We start from the raw sequence: 4,603 nt of genomic DNA, 5'->3' as shown, positions 1-4,603 counted from the left end.
ATACAAAATACTTATTCAAAATTTCATAAAGAAATTTCAAAATGACTAATATTTTTTTTGTTTTTGTTTTATATGTAAACCAAAGGGATACGTACTATTTTAGTTCCTAAAATTTGGGGTCAATATCGAAATTATCTCAAACTTTTTTTTTGTTTAAAATGATTCTCTACGTTTCATTTAGTATTAAAATCATCTTTTTAGGGATGACAAAACTTTCCGAGACGCGAGGATCCCTGTAAGGACTGTCCGAATAAGAATCCGACTGTGGGAAATTTTTTCCGCGGGAATAGGGATGGGGGACAAAATTCTCCCGAGACGAGCGCGGGGACCCGAACGGGGATCTTCGCCCCGTCCCTACTATTCTCCAAAATTTATAAATTTACTAAATTATCCTTAACACACACAGAAACTCAAAACTCCTAATCTTCATTTACATAATCCTTCTTCAATTCGGAGATCCCTAACGTTATTCATACTCCATCCAATCTCTCTGCAGGCACCCCCTCGCCACTCTCCCTTTCTCACCACATCGTCACACCTCACCGTACCATCACCCTCACCGCGTCGTGCTTTCTATTTGTGGCGTTTCTTTTCGTAACTCTGCTGTCGTGTCCATTTTCCTCTCTGTTACCGTGTTTTCCACCTCGTCCACTGCTTTGTCTTTTGGCTCATCGTTGCGTCTCCCCTCCCCCACTGCGTCATTTTGAAAGAAGTCACCATCGTGTTATTTAGACTTTTTGTATAAAATCTTGCTGTTTTTGTATATGATGGATACTTGCAGCTCTAATCATATGAAAATTAATAATTAGTTAGAACTATCAGATAGATGGGGAATGGGGTCCCGCAAGAAATGGGGCCCCGTGGGGAATGAGGATGGGGAGCAATATTCTCCCACGGCGAAAAATGAGAACGGAGATGAGGAGCAAATCTGAGGGCAGAGATGGGGAGCAGGGAGGCATCCCCCGCCCCCGCCTTACCCCGTTGACATCCCTACATCTTTTTATTATTGAAAAGCCAAATTTACTCCCACAAAAACATTAACCCACACTATTCTCTTTATCTCCAACCTTTATTTTGCATCTCCTTCTCCATCTATCCTCTTTTATTGTCTGACAAATTTGACGACATTTCGATCACGACTTTTTTGGTGGCTGCAGTCGCGGAGCATATTGGCGACAACGAAGGCTGCTCAACAACGACAACAACAGTTGAAGAATTCCCACATGACCTTGTTCTCTCTCTTTCTCTCTCTCTCTCTTTTCCTTCATGTCTTTTTTTTTTCAAACTTTCTTCTAGCGATGGAGGTGCAATGGGTCTACCCTCACCTGTGCCACATCTCCTTCTACTTCCTCTCTTTTTCTTCTGTGCAATATGTCTCTCTTCCTTTATCTATCTCTATTTCTCCATCTCCTTCTTTCTCTTTTTTCTTTTTATTTTTAATTAAATAAATTAATTGTTGTGTCGTTACTATTGTTGTTAAATGTGTTGACAGTGTAAGAAAATTTTACATAAATAAAAAAATATATTGAAGACGGATGAAAAGAAAAACTAGAAAAACAAATTAAAAGAAGTCAAACTGAAAAAGATTTTGTTTTTTTTTTTTTTCTTAAATTTCACAGCTGAATGAAAATTGAAATTTAACAAGAAAAAAAAAAATTTATGATTCAACATTACATCTTGTTCTTAGGTTGTGTGAAGAGATGTAGATCTTTAAAGATTCTCATGGAGATGATAATGCTGGATATTTTAAAGGGTATTTCTGTTATTTAAAAAATTATTGTGTTAAAAAAGACGATTTTAATATTAAATAAAACATTGAGGATCATTTTAAACTAAAAAAAAGTTTGGGACGATTTTAATTTTGACCGCAAACTTTAGGGACTAAAACAATATTTATCCCTAAACCAAAACTAGCCACCTCTCTTCTTTTTTACACTAAAAATATTGGATATTTCTATAAAAAAAAAATGACACTACTATAAATAAAACAATAAAGTAAAATCACCAAGTCCAACCAAGTTTTCTTGGTGTATGCACGTACGACGATGTCATCTTTTCCTTGTTTAATTTTTTCTTCTCTTTTTTCTTTCTCTTTATTCTCCTTTATTATCATCATTGTCATAGTCTTCTTTATTTTCTTCTTCTTCTCATATATATATAAAGAAAATTAGAGTACATAAATTTTGATGTAAAACATTGAAATTTTGGTGCACATTACAAAAAATTTGATACCCATCACAAAATTTTTTAAAAGATTACATACTCAAAATATTGACACCCAATTAATAAAATACGTATAATATATAAATTTTGACATGCAACACATAAATTTTAGTACATAACACATAAAATTTTGGTGTACAATACAAAAATTTTAGAGAATCACATACTAAGAAAAAAAAGAGGAGAAAAAATCAAATAAGAGAAGAAGAAGACGACGACAATAATAACCATGTTCAAAAAAGAAACATACGTACCTGACTTGGTTACGACTTAGTCGTCAAAATTGTTTGGCCCATAGTTTTATTGTAAAATTGATTATTGCCTCTTACAAATTAGATTATTTTATAATGACATATTTAATCATTTTAGGAACTAATTATTTAATTAAAAATGTGTAAACAAATACGTATAAGTATATACAAATATGTAATAATATATTTAGTGGCTGAATTTTAATATATATAAAACATCTTTTAATAAATAATAAAAAATTAATTTTTAACTTTTAATTTTTGAAGAATTTAGAATTAAGATTTAGAATTTTAAATTTAGAATTTAAAATTAAAAAATAAAAAATAATTTTAAAAATTAGCTGGTTGAAAAAAATTAGTTCTTTAGTTGAACTTTGAATAAATATATTTACATCATAATATTATTTTATGATCATCGAATGCTCTTTCGATCATAGTGTATGACAATGCAAGGATGTTAGACTAAATCTCTAAAATGGTCTCTGAAATTGACGTCGTATGCTAAAATTGTTCATAAAATTCTAATTGTATCAATTACGTCTCTGAGATTGAAAAAATTATACCATATTAGACTCTGACTCATTTTCTATTATCGACGTGCTGACGTGGTTTGATGGCGTGGACTTTTAGTGACACGTATCACCTCATAATTTGGCCACGTATAATGGTATGATGATATGTATATGTTGGTCAGTACACGTGGCATGCTGACGTGGATGATTATACCACGTATCACAATGCTATTTTATCACGTGTCATAATATTAATGGTCAACGTGTCATCAACTATGCCATTATTTACATATGTATCAAATTGGTCCTTTACTTTGCATTAAATGACTCATTTTAGTCCCTAAAATTGAATGTCATGCACCAAATTAGTCATTTTATCAATTTTTTCTCATTTTTTTTATAAATTCAAAATTGTTAATATCTTTAAAAACACTAATTTTAATTTTATCTTTTCACAAGTTATTTAAATACAAATACTTTTATAAAATATTTTTAAAATTTTAGTTTTAATTATACAATTTTTTCTACAATATTTTATTGAAAGAAACCTTAATAAATATTTTAAAAATACTTGATAAGGCACTTGTTTAACTAATATAAATTCATTATTTATATCCGTTTTAAAAATGTCTGATTCCCCATATAATTGACTTCTCACTAAATTAATAAGATAGATTTATACTGTCAATTATAATAATTTATTTTATTTATAACTTAGCTAGGTAGCCTTTTCAGATATTACACTATTAATTAATATAACCAATTATTGTAACCATGGCTTTGAACAATATTAAAACAGATACAAATAAATACAAGAGACAATAATAAAATTTTGGATTTAGCTAACATGTGCTCTAATGATACAAGTTAAAAATATTAATTAAAAATTTTATTATAAAAAATATAATTAAATAATTTTAAAGACTAAAATGAGTCATTTGATGCAAAATAAGGGACCAATTTAATACATATATAATGATGACATAGTGGATGACACATAGACAATAATATCGTGACACGTGACATAATCTAACGTATAGCAAAATAGCATTACGACACGTAACATAATTATCCACGTTAGCATGCCACATTTCGCTGACCGATACGTCATCATACTGTTATACATGATCAAACCGTAAAGTGATATGTGTCACTAAAAGTCTATGTCATCAAGCCACGTCAGCACGTTGTTAATAAAAAATAATTAAGAACTAATATAATTTTTCTAATTTTAATATATAACGTCAATCTTAAGGACATTTTAGAGATTTAGTGAAGGATGTCACTTTCTTGGTATAAATTGGACAAAAAATAAAGTGGCCCTCGTGGGCATGCCTCTCCATTGAATTAGAATCACGGGCTTCTGTTTCCATTTCATGTGCTCATTACTCGAATTTAAGTCATAATATCTAAAAATTTGAGATTGCCTTTGCACTTTGAGTGATTCTAGAAACATTTATAACTTAAATTTTTTCAATATCGATCAATTTCGATATAATGTATTGTATCTATGTGCCCACCTCAGTATATTGCTTGTGTGTAATTTCTTTAAGGTAATAACCGTAACAGTTTTGTAAAAATAAATTTCACACTTTTATTAAATGACATTAAATTTAG

The sequence above is a fragment of the Arachis ipaensis genome, chromosome B01 (genome assembly GCF_000816755.2).
Source record: "Arachis ipaensis cultivar K30076 chromosome B01, Araip1.1, whole genome shotgun sequence".
Classification (NCBI taxonomy): domain Eukaryota; kingdom Viridiplantae; phylum Streptophyta; class Magnoliopsida; order Fabales; family Fabaceae; genus Arachis; species Arachis ipaensis.
Note: the sequence above shows the minus strand (reverse complement) of the source record.